Source organism: Sinocyclocheilus grahami, unplaced genomic scaffold (assembly GCF_001515645.1).
Source record: "Sinocyclocheilus grahami isolate Dianchi unplaced genomic scaffold, SAMN03320097.WGS_v1.1 scaffold350.1, whole genome shotgun sequence".
NCBI lineage: Eukaryota > Metazoa > Chordata > Actinopteri > Cypriniformes > Cyprinidae > Sinocyclocheilus > Sinocyclocheilus grahami.
This window is the reverse complement of record NW_015505529.1, coordinates 881,826-902,020: the sequence shown is the minus strand read 5'-3', so window position 1 is coordinate 902,020 and position 20,195 is coordinate 881,826.

Here is a 20,195-nt window from a genome sequence, read left to right as displayed (position 1 = left end):
CGAAGACATATAAATGGAGTGGGAAAGGATCCTCTCTTTCGACCAGTTTTGTACAATATCAGTCAATACTACTCAGAAACATAGCATCGAATAGGCAGAGTTGAGGTTAACAACTACCTCCTATTACGTTACATCCATAAACAACAACAGAAACGAGCAATCCGTGGTTCAAGATGGGCTGAGGTGCAGGAAATTATATAGTACACAAAAGACGAGAGTGAAGTCGCAGTCAATAAAGCCAGTGACGATTATAGCAGATAGTAGTAACTATTGCATGTAAAACTCCTCCTACTGAATCCCCGCATTAAAAGGTCTGTAATAACAGTTTACAGAGAAATAGCGCACTGATACATAATAGCTGTGTTATAATTTGCTCTAACAACTCCAATTATGCCTCTTATTGATTCAGCTACACGTTTAATAGGAATAGCCACACCTTTTGCATTACGAGTCATTAAAGGTGTTCAACAGTGAAAATTTTAAATTGTGTCCTCCTCATCCGAGCTGGATGTGTCCCTGACAGCATCATTTCGTCTGCTATTTGGCCACCGTAAATAGCGCGCAACAATCATTTCTCTCTAACCTTTTCTTTCTCTCACAAAAGCAAGACAGGCTGCGCAGGAGAAAGCAAAACAACAAAGGTAGCGAAGCTAGTTTTTGTTGACTGTATTTAAGTGCGCCAATTTCAGTTTTTTTTCCCTTCTCCCCCATTCCTTTTGGAGCATTGGTTAGTTATAATTGCGCAAGAGTCTGGGCTGTTCGCTCGCTGGAGTGGAGCAGTTTTACCTTCTGAATCTCACCCGTTTATTACGCCTCTTCAAAATCTTGCTTCGCACCTCTCTCTCTCTCACACACACACACTTAGGTAGTAAATATGTGGTTGGAACAAATTTAACTGCTTGTAATTGTTTTTTTTGTCTGCTCTTAGCTTTAGCTGTCAACTGTTTTTAATGGTTTGTGTGGCCATTTAGCCGTTGCAGTCTGTGGGATGGCATTGGGTTTTGTTGTAGCCGGTGTGTCATGATGTTGTTGTGTTGTCTCTTCTACTTCCTGCTGGTCAGTTTGTTTAGGGCTGTCCTCGCTCCGCTGGTCCTCTAAAAACAACATGAAACCAAAAAAAGAAAACGTCCTTCACACTCCCTGCATGCTCTCCTATAGTTGTACTTTAGGGGCAGGGGTTGGGTTACGTGTTCATAAATGTGTAAAAACGGTTGTACATCGAAAAATCACACACCAACATATGTGCAATAATGGCAATATTATTACCCAATATATAATTTAATCATGACGATAAAATTCCCAGTGCCTATCGCGTCGACATATTGACCCCAAGGGTTTCTTATTTAAAGCAATGGAGGATCTTGCATGTCAAAAAGTGACACCAAAGGGGTACCCTGTGCGTCAAAAAGTGACGCCAAAGGGTCCTGACCAAGCGTCAATATGTGACGAGTTGGGAGTGAGAATGTGTTGGTTGATTCACTCATTTTTTCAGTAAATTTCTCACGGCATAAATCAGTTAATAGTAAAAGTATTTTACAGTTTATTCTTTAAAAGCATTGTTACGTGCTTACGTGCATTTTTAAAAATTAGTTTTTTGTTATAGTCATAATTTTTGTCTTTTGACAAAAATTTCCTTTAAATTTTGTCTGTATTTTGTAATGTCACAATAAAATGTAGTAGTTTTACTCTGACTAAAATAGTATACCATTTTAGTTAACAAAATTATAATTTTAGTTGATGAAAGGAGTGCCAAATTAATATAAAAAGTGTGAAAATGCTTTATACTTTAGATAATCATTGTCCATCTTTTAGATGTTTTAGTGCATTATTATGGCAAGAGTGTATTTTCAGCGTAAATTACACATTCTGATTAGTTCACTTATGCATTTGTGCCATTTTGTGCAGATGCAAATTATATGACGTTTGGATTTGATTATTAGAAACAATCATGTCTTTCCAGATTTTTCTTCTTCAGAAACCTTGTTAATGCATTATTAATGTCTTTGAGTGTTATTTTTCAAAGATTTTGATTGATTATCATCAAGATGCATTATTTTTCAATTTGCCTTCATAAGCTTTGAATAATAAAAAAACATTAACATTTTTGTCAGTAAATTCATTGTCAAGATTAACACTGGTTTGACTATTTACATTTTAAACATAATAATCCTTTTTATATATCTGCAAGTGCCTCCAGAATGCTCTTCTTCCTTTGAACTGTCCATTCAAGTGATCAAATCCCTCCATCGCCCTCACAAGCTCCAGAAACGAACACCTCAGCTACTCTCCAGGATAAACATATGTTTTATGTTTTCCTCTTTACTGTGACACAGATGTTGTTTATATTCCTTTTCCTTTGATATTGTGAGGCTCTTCTCAATAAACAGAGTGGAACAATGGTGTGAAGTGTGTCTTGAAGCCTGGCGAGCTGTAATCGGCTCCCCTCACAAATGTGCCTCCTGTAGTCTGTTTACCCCATCAGCCACTTGCCATGAACAAGCATTGTGTTGGCACATTTTTGTACGTTGGTGGGATTTTCATTGTCCAACCGAGAAGTCCCTGTAAGTTGTCAATGATGGTGAGGCTCTGTGAAGCTCTGGGCTGCTGGGATGGTCATGCGTCTGGGCCTGAGGGCCTCGGAGCAGGTGTGTGAGGACAGGAGAGCTGGCCTGCGTTTGGTCCAGCTGGTGGGGCGATGTTGAAGGTATGACGATTGGGTGTGAGAAGGCTGATCGCACACAAAGGCACACAGAGACCGCACAAACAGGCTGGCCTCAGATGGGAAGGGAGGCTCGGTTTAATTTTCAGCCAAGCAGTGAAGTTAAACAGCATTGCCAGGGGTCAGTGACACCGAGGTATCACTAGTGAACAAGCACTAGCACAGACCACATGCAGCGGGTGACAGGATCAAAGACAGGAGTGCTCATGTTGACGGAACATTCCGGAGTTCTTCTTTAAAACAACCGATAATCTGGGTTACAGTGAAACACTCACAATGGAAGTGAATAGGGAAGTGAATTTGTAAATGTTAGAATACTCGCTGTTTCAAAAGTATATCCATGAAATGTATACAATATGCACATTAACATAGTTTTAGCGTGGAACAGGTTTATTATCATTAACTAAAACTATTACAAAAACTAAAATTATATATATATATATATATATATATATATATATATATATATATATATATATATATATATATATATATAAAACTAAGAGTATATAAATATACAAAAATAACAGTAGTGTGGAAAAATCACTTAAGCTATTGTGTTTAAAATTATATACAACTTTACAAATTTGTTGCCATTGCAACTCAGCGCCATAAAACCTACAATGTAGGGGTGTCCCCGACTAAGGATTTTCATAGTCGAATCGGAATTTTCGAATCTTGCCGATATTCGACTGATAGTCGAATCATATGTTTGGGGGTGGGGCAAATTACATTACCAAGAGTCAAGTCAGACATTTGAGAGTCATAATTACTGACGTTAATACACAGGGTAAATGTGTAATGAACGCCTCGCAGATACAAAAATAATGTTTTATGTTTTGATTAAAAGATTAACATTAAACGTCAGCAAAACCATAAGAATTCACAATTTTTTTTACAATAGTGCTCTAATTATAACGTTATTATATGACCGTAACTAGTTAGGCCTATTAATGTTATGCATTTCTGTTTTGAGCTGCGTGCGCTGAAGATGACCAGTAGAATGAAGCATTTGATAGCAGGTTTTTAATCAATGGGATTTAACTCATCCTTTATCTCATATAGAATACGCTTCGTTATTTATACAACATAACGTTAATATTACGACTTATAGGCTATCTGCACAAAATGCCCCCAATGCGAACGTGTCTGCGCGGCTCTGAATGAACTCCTTTGGTGGACGCGTTCTTCACGTAACAACGTGCAGAAACACGGCAACTAAACTCTAAAAATTCACAGCGTTTTATTATAATAGTGTTTTCATTATAATGTTATGTATTTGACAGTCCCAGCCATAGTTATTAATATTCTGCATTGTTGTTTGTCCTGCTCGTGCTGCGTGCTGAAGAGATAATCACCGTAGTACTACAATGAAGCAGTTTACTGCACCGTAACTCAACCAAATGCATCTTATACGAGATAAATAATATATACACAATATATATATAAACTGGCTGAAATGTTTTTAAATCAATTGTACCCTATCTGATAAAAAAATCCAGTCTTTCACTCTGTCTGTGTCAGTTTGAGTCTTGTTAAAATTTTAAATCCCTGACGCTAAAACGCTCCTCTGTCGGTTACGGATTATGGAAAGTGAAACTTAAATCTATAGGGGTGGTTGGATTTATTCACACACATAAAAAACAAAGCTTAAAGCTTCTTTCTTTTCAGATTATTATTTACAGCATTATCTTAATAGGCTGTATATTAACTTTGGGAGAAAACCGGTAGTTCTATGTGAAATCAGACATTGAGCAGCCCCATATAGCCAAAATGGCATGATCATAACACCCCGCGAATATTCGACTGTAAGATTGGTAGTCGAATCGGGCTCCTCCTATCGAAGCATCAAATCTTCGACCCTACCACAATGACAACATTTTTTTGAATTGGTCCCATTTACTTCCATTGTAAAAACCTCACTGTAATTGTGATTTCTGCTTTTTTTTAACTAAGCAATTAATTTAACCCAAAAATTAACCAAACCAATTTATGTTTTGATTAAAAGATTAACATTAAACGTCAGCAAAACCATAAGAATTCACAATTTTTTTTACAATAGTGCTCTAATTATAACGTTATTATATGACCGTAACTAGTTAGGCCTATTAATGTTATGCATTTCTGTTTTGAGCTGCGTGCGCTGAAGATGACCAGTAGAATGAAGCATTTGATAGCAGGTTTTTAATCAATGGGATTTAACTCATCCTTTATCTCATATAGAATACGCTTCGTTATTTATACAACATAACGTTAATATTACGACTTATAGGCTATCTGCACAAAATGCCCCCAATGCGAACGTGTCTGCGCGGCTCTGAATGAACTCCTTTGGTGGACGCGTTCTTCACGTAACAACGTGCAGAAACACGGCAACTAAACTCTAAAAATTCACAGCGTTTTATTATAATAGTGTTTTCATTATAATGTTATGTATTTGACAGTCCCAGCCATAGTTATTAATATTCTGCATTGTTGTTTGTCCTGCTCGTGCTGCGTGCTGAAGAGATAATCACCGTAGTACTACAATGAAGCAGTTTACTGCACCGTAACTCAACCAAATGCATCTTATACGAGATAAATAATATATACACAATATATATATAAACTGGCTGAAATGTTTTTAAATCAATTGTACCCTATCTGATAAAAAAATCCAGTCTTTCACTCTGTCTGTGTCAGTTTGAGTCTTGTTAAAATTTTAAATCCCTGACGCTAAAACGCTCCTCTGTCGGTTACGGATTATGGAAAGTGAAACTTAAATCTATAGGGGTGGTTGGATTTATTCACACACATAAAAAACAAAGCTTAAAGCTTCTTTCTTTTCAGATTATTATTTACAGCATTATCTTAATAGGCTGTATATTAACTTTGGGAGAAAACCGGTAGTTCTATGTGAAATCAGACATTGAGCAGCCCCATATAGCCAAAATGGCATGATCATAACACCCCGCGAATATTCGACTGTAAGATTGGTAGTCGAATCGGGCTCCTCCTATCGAAGCATCAAATCTTCGACCCTACCACAATGACAACATTTTTTTGAATTGGTCCCATTTACTTCCATTGTAAAAACCTCACTGTAATTGTGATTTCTGCTTTTTTTTAACTAAGCAATTAATTTAACCCAAAAATTAACCAAACCAACATGTGGTAATCAACATTATGCCACACGTGCTGATTAATCTTAGTTTTGTAACCAGAATATTCTTTTAAGCCTAAAGGCATTGAAAGTGCCACAATTGTTGAGTGGGACTAAAGGCAGGACAGCAAAATGGGTTAGAAATCAAAGACTCTACAGCATATGAGAGTGAAAGAGGCCTATATAACCATCAAAACTTTTACACAATCAGACACAGAGCTCTTTATGATAACCACTGGGCTGTGGAGGCCCAGTAGCGGCCCAGCCCAAGGTCAGTGGGCCAGACAGTGCAGTAAGAGGCCTGGGCTCGCTGTGGATAAATGTCTTCTCCGAGCCACTGCACCCAACAACCCTCTATCTTTAATCCCTGGTGCTCCGAGTCAACTATATAAACTATTAACTGCACATCCAGTAAATCCCGCCGCAGAAAGGGCTGTAAAATTGCACCCCCCTAGCAAACAGCACAGTAAACTGCCCTTGCTGTATAACATGATGGGGGCCAAAAACAGTCATTTCCCTCTACAGGCTTCTCAAATTGAGTCTTATCCACTGTGGCGACTAGGTGCCCCCACCTCACCCGCCACCCTCTGCCTCTCTTTTCCTTAAATTGTGCTTTCATCAGCAACCAGTGAGATTGGGTGGAAAGGGCTGACCTTGGAGATGGGATCTTAGCAGGTTTAACGCCACCTGTCCCGACAGTCAGTCAGCCTGGTCGACCAGCTTCATTATCCCAGTGATGAGCCGACAGTCTGCTACCATGGTTAACCTCTCACCTCCAGAGCACCAGGGCGGCACATGAGAAGGCCTCCCCTGATTTGGCCTCATTTTGTAACACACTTTGACTCCTCTGAAGGCTTTTGACTTTTTGTGGGTGAGCTTGAAATGATCTGTCAGTGATTGTTAAAGGGATAATTCGCCATTTACTAACTCTCATGTAGTTCCAAACCTGGATGACTTTCTAGAAGGTGACAGTGGGGTTAAAAAAAACATTGACTTTGTATGCACAAAAATGCTGAAGAACGAAATATCCTATTTTGTGTTTGCCAGCAGAAAATCAGTCATACATGTTTGGAGCAAAATGAGGGTGGGTATATGATGTTTTTTGGGTGAACTGTGTGTTTAATGCCACTGAATGCTAGTAAGGGAATTCGAGGAGCTACTGTAAAATTTTTATAGTTTTAATAGATACATTCATTAGACACATTTAATAGTTAAACATACTCCTTTCCAATAATTGCATATGTTGACGTAACTATAAATAAGCCATTTGTTAGTTGATTCACCCTAAAAGTGTAAAACGGTGTTGTTCTGTGTTGCTATTAACACTGTTTACAAAAGTTTGACCATCTTGACATGGCAACACTGGCTCAACCGATGGTGTGAGTTTGGGGGCGGCTGTCTGTTTGTGTAACCAATGATGATGAAGGAAACTGAAAACCTGTTTGAAAAATATTTTTTTTTACATATTGTATCTGTCCAAAATCCTTAAATGACTGTCAGTGTTGCCAAGTCCGTGGTTTTCCTGCGGAATTGGGCTTCTTTAACACTCTTTCCGCAGGATGTTTTTCATGTCTGTGGGTTGAAGCGACCCCAATGACATGATATTTAGGCCCTGGAATGTGACTTTTATCGGGGGAACTCCGCCAAAAAATATGTATTTTAACCCCCAGTTAAACCGTTAAACAGTTTTTCACCAATTCTGTGTTCAGGATTTTTTTGGGTGGGGCTAAAACGGTGGCTCGATGACACAATGGAGCCACCGAGCATGGCCCCTCACCTAACACTATTAAGACGTGTGTTCGACTTGAAGCAGCACTGCGCAGATCGATCGGTGTGTGACATTAAAGTACAGAGCTATAGAGAGCAGACGACTCCTCATGCTTTCGAATCGCTCTCGTGTCATACACTGGTCATTCTGCATAGCCCTGCTTCAAGTCGAACACACCTAATAACTACAGCGCAGTGGTTTGCCCACTCAATCGCGAGTTATTGTCGTTCGTTACTACAGCCTAGAGGTTGCAAGCTAGCTATGCCTTCGTCACATAAATGCATAATACCTGGTTGCAATAATAGGGGTTATGCGCAACAGACTTCCGTATTCTGTTAACCGGGAGAGCAGAGAATACTGCTTATTTTTTCAAGATTTTGATAACTTATTTTATTCACTTAGAGCACACATTTAATATTGACTTTACACAGACTTTAAACAGCTTTGCGGCCCAAATAATCCATATTTAAAAAAAATAATAATAATGTAAGTGCCTTTATAAAATGATAAAAGTTTCTAATTTTTGCTTTTAAATCTTGTAGATGTGCTAAGGCAGCTATAAATAAGCCATTTTGTTGATTTTGTGGTGCAATCAAAACTCTTGATGAAAATCCGCCCAGCCTTACACGGCAACACTGGCTCAATCAATGGCAAGAGTTTGGGGGCGGGATTTCTGTTTGTGTAACCAATAAAAGATAAGGGGATCTGGAAAGCTGTTTGAAAAACAATTTTGTAGTTCTGTGTAAAATTCTAAACCAACTGTATAAATGATTTAAATGGCTTTACAGCCCAAATAATACACATTTTTACAGAAGAATTATTGTAAGTGCTTTTATGCAGTAAGCTTCTAATTTTGCTTTTAAATCTTCCAAATGTGCTGAGGTGACTATAAGCCGTTTGTTTCTATGTTGTTCTTTGGCACTATCAAAACTATTTACAAAAATCTGACCAGCCTGGCACGGCAACACTGGCTCAACCAATAGTGTGAGTTGAGGGCAGGCCGGTCTGTTTGAGAAACAGAAACCAATGAAATATGAGGGGATCTGGAAACCTGTTTGAAAAACATTATTTTTGCAGTTCTGATTGGTGACATTAGCAGTTCAGAAATAACAAATGTGCTTGTTTTCATAATTTAACTCTAATAAAACTCTTTGGCTCTTTATGTTCTTTCCTGCTCCCCTCATTCCCACACCAGCCTCTTGCCCCTCCCAGATTGTCATCCTCTACATGTCCAGCCAGCAGGGGAGGTAAAATCGCATTCTCTGCGGTTTCCATCACTGACCTGAATACTCCTGCTCTCTCCAATAACAGCTTTAGGAGTGCACAAATAGAGACGAGAAGGAAAAATAAAGCAGGAAAACAGACAGGGAAGAGAACATGACTGATTTACCTAGGGGGGCAAGAGGCGGTGTGATTGTGGAACGAAGTGAGATGGTATCAGTTGGACAGTAGCGTGGATGCTCTGCCAGCTTCAGTGCTGTTCTTCCCCTCAGTCTGCCACTTTATCCTGCCCTCATGCCTCCATGACCATGTCTAGTCCAGAGCCTGCTGGGAGAGTCTGACCTCCCCTGACTCACCTCCGTTAGATCATACAGTGCTTTCAGTGGTTCTGCCTGGTCTACTGTCCTGTAGTCTGTTGTGTTTTTTCCTTACCTAATGAAGTTGATTTTATCATGTTATGGAAATGACAGGAGGTAATGGATCCTTTAGAGACTGTAAATAAATCCTGGTACGTGCGTTATGGGCTTTGGATCAGTTTAATCTTCTTCCACTTGTGAGTGACCATTCATTCAGCTCATATTGGTGTAAACCTTTATAAACGTCTTCATTTATTTGTATGTTTTTTTTTGTGTGCAGTTAATTGCTAAGCATTAATAAATTGAAAATCTGTTTTCATAAAAGATGAAAATATATTGATGGATGGTGTTGTACTAAATAGGACACTGATTTCCATGATTTCATTAAAATGTTGTTGCAAGGTTATAGGATAAAGATATAGAGCAGTGATTTCTACTTGCAAAGATTTTCTCACAAGCATATTTCACACTTGTTGAGCTTCTATGATATTTAAATTCCACAAAAAAGTGAGAGCAAATTAATTTATTTTTGTTAAACTTATCATCTGCATCATATTTAAAAATAATCATTCTCAGAGAAAGTGAGTTTATTTTAATAAATAAATAAATTAATATTTTATTATTTTATTTTATTTTTTGTTATTTTCTAAAAAGTTATTTCCTTTTTTAAAAGAGATTTTAAGAGATTGTTAAAAAATAACAATAATAATAGTAATTACCAGCAATAATATCAGTAGGAAACAGTTTAAAAGAAACTGGATGATGTCAAAAATCCATTCATAATGGATCAGTGTCTAATTTTTTAAGTTTTCAGTTTTTTTTGTTTTGTTTTTTCTGATGCCTCATATTATGTGCTTATGAGGATAGTAGCTTACCTGTTGGGTCACACATCAACACCAGGGCACAATGCTACCACAATACCCGCCTCGTACATTACAGCTTTTAAGTGAGAAAATGACACCACCAGGTGACCTGAATGGACTACAGAAGTTTGGTGTTTCATAGATGGTTATTACGGTTCAAGATATATAGGAGTCTGTGCTCTCATTGCAGAGAAACTTGCGCTGAGGGAGCTGCAGAACAGCCTGTCTGTGAGTGGCTCCTGGTATATGATAGGCTATGAATTACATTACGTCTCTAAAATGGGCCCCAGAGCTGAAGCAGCACTACATCTTAAATTTCAGGACACTGGGTGAGAACGAGAGAGGGAGGGTGAGCCGGAGAGAAGAAGACGACGACGTCGAAAAAAAGAAATAAGATTCAATCTTCAAGCGCCTTACAAATGTTTGCGTCAGTTTTCTTGTTTAAAGCAGAAGCCACTGAGAGGAAGAGGTAAGAGAGAGAAACAGAGAGCGGAGAAGTAATGTCCACGTCTCGTTTTTTTTCTTCTTCTCCGCGTTCTCCTTTTTCCCCCCAAACTGTAGTGAAAAGATTAAATTGTTTACGAGCTCGGAGCCAGGCTGGCTAGAGAGGATGAGCCAAGAGCGACAGAGATAGACATTCTAATTCGTGGCTGTACTTAGCGCCTCGGCCCCTCTGTGCAACCGCTAATTCTTTTATCTAGCTTCAACACTCTAGGCTGCAGCCACATTCATGAAAAAAAGTAAGTGAAAGAGGCAAAAATGACTGTTTTATATGGCGTACAACAGATAAAAAAATCTCTACTTGAATACTTGATTTCTTCGTCTCCCTTTCTTCCGTCCCTTCTTTCTTTTTTGCGTTCCCCTCATCTCACAAAGCGGCAGTACCGACTGTAGTCTTTAACCCTTTATCTAGACAGAGCAGAAAGACATTTGCTGCATCCCGCACTGAGGTTTCTCTGCTGGTGTGTGAGTGCCTGCGTGTGCGTGCGTGTTTGACGGGGTTCGGTTGAGGAGCGAGATTGGTGTAAGTTGATTGCGGCGGCGTTGGGTACTGGGGGGTGTCAGGTGTGCGGGGGGCCGGGATTGGGGGTCCGGAGGGTGGAAAATACAGCATAGAGAAGAATTACTGTTATCTCCGAGGCAGAAGAGGAAGAGGCGAGATAAGAAACTGCAGCAGCTGGGAGAGAATCAGGCGTGCGAGTAGCCGTGTTTCAAGGGGGCCCGGGTTGTAAATTCACTGGATATTCAGCGCGAGCCGGCCCTGCTTGTCTGTCACATGGGGTTCAGGGTTTTTTCTGTCTCTCTCTTTGCTCTACCCTCTCCCCTTCCCTTTTTTCCTGAGGTCTGCTCCTCCGATAGAGGTATTGTGTGGGCTCTGCTGTATAGAAAGCTCATCAGCGGCGTTTGCCTCTTGGGTGTTATCGGCCAGTAAGGTAACTGCGCGCTTATAGACTGCACGCAGATAATAGTGGCAGAATAAAGAAGATAAAGGGGGACCTCTTCTCATTAACAGCTATCTCAGCCACTGCAGACACTGCCAGTATTGAGTGCTTAGTATGCTAAGCATAAATTAAAAAAAAAAAAAAGACGACGAATAAAAATGGGAGGAGAACTGAAATGAATGAGGGAAGAGGGGTGGTTGTTGTAGTAAGGAGAGCAGGAGGGACCGAGCGTATATGATGAGATGCATGAAATATGAGACGTGGATGCACACAGAGATGCAAACATGCACAAACAATGGCTTATATTTTCGTGGCTTTCCGAGGAGATACCACTAAGGCCGTTTTCTACACATAGACTTCATCCGGCATGAGAATAAAAGTTTATGAGCCTTATTATGCATGTTCTTGTTAGCTTGTGTTGGCTGTTTAATATCTGCATATCCCTCAGGAAGTCTGGGAGAGGTATTAAGGACACAAGAGCATAATTCGTCATAGCATCACATAGATCTTCTCCAGCACTTTTTCCTTTCCTTTTCTTTTCTTTTCTTTTTTTTATTGGAGGAGGCAATGAAAGTGACCACAGAAAAAAACGATTCTATTCTGTTCTATGTTGGTGCAGTATTTATTTAGCATTCAAGAAATGGTAAAGGAATACTGCATGCAAAATTGCAGGAAAAGAGCAGCTTTGACATAACAAAACTAGTATTATGCAGGAAAAAATTTGTGCTGGATACTTTTTTGGAATCTATGAAATGTAAACTTTTAATGCAATTCCTTTTATAGTCTTTTTATATACAGTAAATGCTCTTTAAAGATTAATGATCTTTAAACGTTTTTAGAGGTCTCTTATGCTCACTAAGTCCCATGCTCATAATATTTTGAATCACTTTTTTTCTGCTTTCTTTTTAATTTTAGTTATTTTAGTATGTTGTGTGTTTTTGTCATTTTTAGTAGTTTTGTTGTTTTTCGTATATGTATATAGTAGTAAATAACTAAACTAAATCATAACTATTAGACATTCCCTTGGAGTAATTCCAATTTAACAATTACTATAGTAAAATTATATATATGCATAATTATAAAAAAAAGTCCTTTGCGTGTTCTTGAACTTGAACTGCTCACATAATAGTCCTGTTGGTGGAACTTGGGCTTCTTTTATCCAGCTAGCCTGTAGTTTCATCAAACACTAAACGGAATATCATTACTCAGTACATAAATAGGAGTAAATTAAACACTATACAATTAATGTGACGTCTTCCATTTTAGCCATTTCACGTTTGTTTAAAAAAAAAATGGGTGGGGAAGGTGGGGGGTAAGTGTGTAGTATATAAATCAGTTGAAAACTGTGTAGTATTTATAAATAAGACAGGGAAGATAAGATACCGCTCCACTTCACATTGTCCAATGAAAACTGAGCTTGTTTAAGACGCATACTATATATGCACACTATATACAGTAATCGCAATGTCAACAACAACTCAGACTGACAGATAGTAAAAATAAACAGGTACATGTATTTTCTGAGTTTTGAGCCATTCGTTACTGATTTTTTTGTAATTTAAATGCAAATTTCTCATTCATATTTGTTTACAATATTATTGTTAATAACTGTTGAGAGAGGGACACTTTTGGTTAATTTGGGGAAAAGGGCAGGGGCTTGAGCCCCCAAAGCACCCCCCTCTGCACGTGCCTGCCTTCGAGCACTGGCAGCGGAGGGGAGAAGGTTAAGTCTGGTGGAGCTCTTCTGTACAACACACACACACATACACAATCTCTCTCGACAGTGCTGGCGGATTAGAGCCATTTCTGAAATGCATGGAGCTGTCTTTTTTTGAAAAGCCTTTCAACAGTTACACCAGAGTTTAAAAAAAAAGAACCATGAAAGGCGCAAAACAAAACCGTGAATATGTCCCCCCACCTTCCCACAGAAACCACAGCACACTAACAATTAAGAAAGAAAATTACCAAATTGGACAGCAGAAGTATGCATTATCTTGGAGCCTGTGTGTGTGTGTGTGTGTGCGCTTCACGTGTGTATGTGTGTTTGTCTGGAGCTCTAAGGATGACCATTGAGCTGTAAATAAAGCAGAAGCCTCCCCATCCTGCCAGTAAGAGGAGACAATCCTGCGCTGCTCAGACAGACATGTTCCTGATAAACCGTTGCTCTCTCGCAGGCTGTACAATAGGGCCCGGATTCATTTGCATGACACAATTGGCTTGCCGTGCTGATGTGTTGCGGCTAGACAAGTGTAGCATTACGAAGAACAAGTTACCATGGGGAAGGTTAATGCAGACAATAAGGGAAGCAGATAATGGGAATTGGGCTCCTGTTTTTCAAACCTCTTATCTGGGAGCGGAGTAAAATCGGCCTGCTTTGAATACGGGCGACCGCTTTAAAGGGCCAGTTCCCCATGTTCACACAAGCTTTAGGAATGATAATTTATTCACTCCATGGTGTTTATTTACATATCAAAACAATGTAATGTTCTCCAAGTATGTGTCATGTGTTTTTGGATTTGAGATATTCATGTTAGATCTTGTTTTGTATCAGCAGTGTTAATAATTAGGCCTTCTTGTCATAACAGCATATCTATAATGGGTCAATAGCTAACATATGTCCCTTCAAATATGTGATATTGCTGTAATAGGGTTTGTAATTGGTGGGGTTTGTGGTGGAGATGTTTTTCTTTCTTTTCTTTTCATTTTGGTTACGGAGAATGGGAAATTATTTGTTGAAAATTTGTAGAAACTAATCACAAAGAGTCAAAAAACAAACAAACTAACAAAAAACTTTTGCTTCAATATCATTACAGTTTACTTTCTAAAGGCTAGTTGAACATTTAATTTAAAAAAAAAATGTTTTGCAATTTTATTTGATATATTTAGTTATTTTTATTTATTCAAAAATATTTAATTGGGAGGATTTTTCCCCCAATTTCAATGCTTTTGCTGCAAAACTTGCATTCCTCTAAGAAACTTTGTGTTTGCTTGCAAGCCTTTTGAGATGTAAATAAAATGAGGTTGGAGGAAAAACTATATTTTTTTGCTTTTGCAAGCAAACTCAAAGTTTCTCTGGGCAACGCAATACTTTTGCGAGAGAACGCAAAAACATTAAAATATAATTTTTCATTCTGCATCTAAATGGTAGTAAGTAGAAAAAAGATATTTCATTACAAAGGAAGATTTTTTTTCTCAGATATTTCAGTATTTTCTTTTGATTTCAGCACATTGACAATCTAAAAATCAATTAAATAATTTAGCATATTGCAAATTGCCTAATTTTAATATAAATTTGTTTTTAAAATGTCATGTTTATATTTTTAACTATCACTACTACTATTTTTAGCTGCCGTTTTATTTGATGAAATGGTCCCTCACAAGGCGTATCATCATTTGGGGGGTTCTTGAAAAGTTTGAAAACCCCTCCTTTTCCAGTTTCACTGTGTGAGTGTGCGAGGGTTGGTAGGGGTGGTCTCCAAAAGGTCTGCCCCATCTGTTCAGCATGCGCCCGGATCCACCCAGCAGGTAAAGGCTCAATTACCATCCTTCAGCAGACCCCTAACAAGGCGACAAAAGGCCCTAATTTTTAATTTAATATTTGGGCTGCTGAGGAGTAGGGGCAGAATAAGGGGGGGGAGGTCGTCCGTCTAGGTGGAGCCTCCCACCGTGGCCTCCAGATGGGCCAGGCTGGCAGAGAGGTTGTTAAGAGCGAGGATTGAGTACCTTACATAGTGAATTAAGTTTGAACCCTGGGGTGTCTGGGCTCTGCAGAGAGAAAGACAGTCCTATTTCAGTGATGCTGTGCTTTAGCTCTGCTTCCCTGTCAAGTTCCCTTCATCCCCCAATATCATGACATTTAAGCTATTCGTTAATTAGAGGCCTGCATGATGAGCTTTTTTGCTCTAGACATACTGTGACTGAATTGCATTAATGTTGCACTTTATCAAAACTTTCTAACTCTAATGGCACCATTATCTGAGAATCAGGTAGCATATGCTTGTAGCAGAAAGTGACTTTCTGATCTTTTGTATATGTACAGTATGCATGTGTGTGTCATGTTTGTGTGTGACTGAAGGGACAGATTACTAAAAATAGAAAAGGGATATTTCCTCCTGGGATGACACCCAGTTTGTTTTCATTTTGTAGATGTCGTCCGTGCCAGATTACGTGGTTTTCCCTCCCGCAGGGCTTCTCTCTGGTCCTCTTACCCCACACCTTCTAATAATGCACCTCCTATTATTCCCTAATGGATCGAGGACAAAAACAGTGACCTAAAAAGACCAGACAGAGAATTCACCTGTGATTTATCTATTTGCTCTCACACTCCCTGCCATAGTCAGGGGCACAAATCATCTGTTTTGCTCCTATTGTGGTCTCTTCAGTCCAAGTCTACTTTTTCAAAATGTGAAGCATAAGAAATTAACATTTGTGACCCTGGACCACAAAACCATAAGGGTCAACTTTTCGAAATTTTGATTTATACATCATCTAAAAGCTGAATAAATAAGCTTTCCATTGATGTATGGTTTATTAGGATAGGATATTTGGCTGAGATACAACTATTTGAAAATCTGGAATCTGAGGGTGCAAAAAAAAAAATGCATTAGCATATTTACTTAATATGCTAATGATTTTTGACATAAAAGAAAAATCAATGATTTTGACCCATACAATGTATTTTTGGCTATTACTACAAATATACCCCAGCGACTTAAGACTGGTTTTGTGGTCCAGGGTAACATTTGAGAGTAGAATGAGTACATTCATTCATTCATTTATTTTTGCTTCCTTAGCTACTGACATATACTGTGTAAGGATGTTTTATATTTCTTTCTTTATTTTTTTGTTGATTTAACTTTAAATTTTTTTTATTTTTGAATACCTTTTATATTTTAAATACCATTCCACTTTCAAGAAAGTTTCCTTGGTGTGATCCTCAGGGTATCAAACAAAGGAGAAGACGCCACCATCAAGTGTACACAGCAAGGAGACTCCAAGTGAACTTAAGAGTCAGAAGAGTTTTTATTTTTTTTTGGAGACAGTCAGATGGTGCCCTGTTTGGCAATGTTTTAAGAAAATGCTGATGTCTATTTGGGATAAGAGTGGAAGACTTTTCATTTAAAGGGAATTTAATTAAAAAGCTGAAAAGCACCAAAAAGAGCTGGAATAAGTAGGACGATATGAAACCGCCAGCAAATGGATTCCTCAATCCCACTCGAGGGAAACCACACAAGCCACTTAACAAACGAATAACTTTGGTTCTATTTTAACTTTCATATCACAACCAAATGAATTATTTAATGCACGTACTTTGATGTATTTTTTTCTCTCCGCTTGTTTTGCGTCAGCCGTTGTGGCGCTGGCAGAGATTGCCTTGTTAAAGATTAATAAGACCGGTGGCGTGTGATTGTTTTAAGGTTAGGAGCGGCACTGATTCGCTCTGCTAATGCCGTATGTGTGTGTGTGTGTGCATGAGCCGGGATATTGATCGCCTGTGTGTCTGCCCAAAGAGCGTTTGCTCAGTCAGGCAATGAGAGGCAGCAAAAAGTGAGGTAGAGGCGAGAAAGCACAACTGGTTTGGCTGACCTCGGCCCACAATCCAACACCCCAGATGTATTTTGGCTATGTCAGCATGCAGCCTCCTCTTCTGTGTGCAGGAAGTGTTACACCCCAGCATGCTTGATGTGTGTGTGTGTGTGTAGTCTTCCTAATGCTAATCACAATCTGGTGTTGACACTTGACAGAGACATAACATTAACTACTTAAGTATCGTGGACGCGCGGATGTCCAGCTTGACTCAACTCACAAGGACATATTTCTCCTGTTTTTTATAGCGCTTCCCAGGGGAACTTAGCATTCTGGCCGTGACCCATATTGACACCTTTGAGCCATTGTGAGAAACATTGCTTTACGGGACATGTACGCATGCAGTGACCTCAATTCTCCTCACACCAGCACCGCTCGACCTCCTTTTTTGTTGATGGTGATTCATTTTAAAAGCCATTCCCAAATGTACAATTAGCATACTAGCTCTTATGGAGGTTATACCCCATCGCCGGTTATTGACCATTAAGCTGTCCATTAACGCATTGCTGCTTCTTCTGTAGACAGCTTCCTTCTCTCTTCATCGGTCTGAATGGTGAATGAACTGATTTATGGCACAGTCTCATTTTGCCGTGTTTTTATATGTGCGTTGTAAACCTTTAACGGCTAATATAACAATATCCAAGATCAAAACTCTGGGTGCCACACACATCAGCATCGCACTGGGATTAATCGTGTCTCTTTGGAAATCTCTGCGCACTTAGGAATAGCCGTCTTTCCAATTGCCGCAGTAGTTAACGGTTGAGGTTTAGGGCTGTTATATCTCAAATTTATCAGGAGGGAATTGGGCCGACCCATAACCCTTTGTGCCGCCTCTATTGTGGTTTGAAGATAAAGTGCTGAAAGACAGGCAACCGTCATCCCCCAGACTCTAATGCGTGCGAAGACGAAGCACACATTCGCCTCGAGTGCACGACGCGGGAACGTGGTTTCAAAAAACACTCGATGAAGACCAGTTCCATCATCACGTACCAGGATAAAAGGCGTCATTTCAGAGGTTTTCATTGCCCGTTTAACTATCCTTGTTCCCTCGCTCTCTAATATGGCCTCTAAATTACCATCTCAAATCTACACACGATTGCCACACTAGAGACGTCTGCACCGTCCACCTACCACCCCTCAGGCTCCATGGCATTTTACAAACCCCGACCACGTTTGCCTGCGAAATTCCTTCGGATTAGATTAGTAAATCAAAAACCAATACATAACATGCAAGAATTAATCTGTTTTATATACCTTGGTTACATTTTTCCTGCTGCACATTTGGAAGATTTAGAATGTATTTGCATCTGCTGGTTTCAGCCATTATATGCTTCAGTTCATACATCTATTTGTGAGGCTATAAAACAGGCATTGACTACCCATGTAAATTGTGTTCCTCACAATAAATTATATGCATATTTGCAAAAAAAAATTGCTGTCGGTCCTCCCCTGTGTATCTGGAATACTAATAACAGCTGGGCGAGACGCATTTGCTTCCTCTGTGTTTTTCTATCTCAGTGGGATTTGGATTGAAGTTTGGGTTTTTAGCATTTCCTTCCCCCTGTCTCCCCATCTGCAGTGTCTATTTATTTGAAGCGAGTGATGTTCTTACTGTAGCGAGGTGGTTGAAAATGCCATTGACCCACACACACCTACGGTTCAGCAGCTGATTTCTGTAGTGCCGGCACGCTCTCTCTCTCTCTATGTGGCTCCCTACGAGATGCCTCTGCTGGTAGATGTGTACATTAATCCAGGATCTAGTTGTGTATAACCAAGTATTAATCACATTCTGCCTGGGGAGATGAGTGTTAGTCATGCTAGCCAGCATTCAACACTGAAGTCAGGGCAGGACACTTGGATGAATCCTTTTTAAAAAAAATCTTTTTAAAATGCTTTTTGAAAATGCTTGACTGAAATAAGGGGTGTCGTATGGTTCTTGGGTTTCACTCTAATTGTGTAACATAAATCTGCGGCAGTTGACTTTTCTGTAACCCTGCTGATAAATAAGATTAGAGCTGACTGACTCCATACTAGAAATAGGTCCCATCTTCATATTTTTCCTGATGACCTTAGCTATCTGATTTGCATTATCTTTCAAGCCATGATGTCACCAGAATTACCAGTGTCAGATTTTGGACTACTTAGCAAAACCACACACAGGCTTTTTGGATAATTCCTTCCTTTTGGTGCCAAACAGGGCTTGTGTAATGACCGTATAAACAGAATAATGAGCCGTGCTGGCTGATGACTGACTAAGATGTAGAAATGCTTTCACATGTGTTCCAGAGTGCAGTAAAAGTAGTGTGTTTTAGGCTGGTTTAGTTTAACTTAAATGGAAAGACTTACAAGATATTTGTTATATTCACAAAAATGTTGTATATTATATTATATTGTATTATATTATATCATATCATATTGGTAGCACTTTACAATAAGGTTAATTAGTTAACATTAGTTAACTACATTAGTTAAGATGAATTAAGAATGAACAGCATTTATTAATCTTAGTTGTTAATTTCAGCATTTACTAATGCATTATTAAAATCACAAGTTGTGTTTGTTAACATTAGTTAATGCACTGTGAACTAACATGAACAAACCATAAACAACTGTATTTTTATTAACTAATGTTAACAAAGATGAATAAATAGTTTAATAAATCTATTGTTCATTGTTCGCTCATGTTAGTTATTACATTAACTAATGTTAACAAATGACACCTTATTGTAAAGTGTTACCATTATATTATATTATATTATATTATATTATATTATATTATATTATATTATATTATATTATATATTTGATTAGATTAGATTAGATTTTTTATTTAAAGATGATTATCTATCTATGTCAAACATATTTGCATTATTAAACATGTCACGAATTCGGTCCATGGACTTCCGTTTATTCACCACCAGAGGTCACATTTTCCATTACATTGACTCTCGCACTACACAAACTGTTGCATAGCACCCCGGACTACATATCCCATCATTCTTTGCACGATTTGCACACTGCCCTGATTGCACTCATTGCACACAGCTGTTTCTAATCACCTCACTCACTATATAACACCCACTCTAACCACCTTTCTC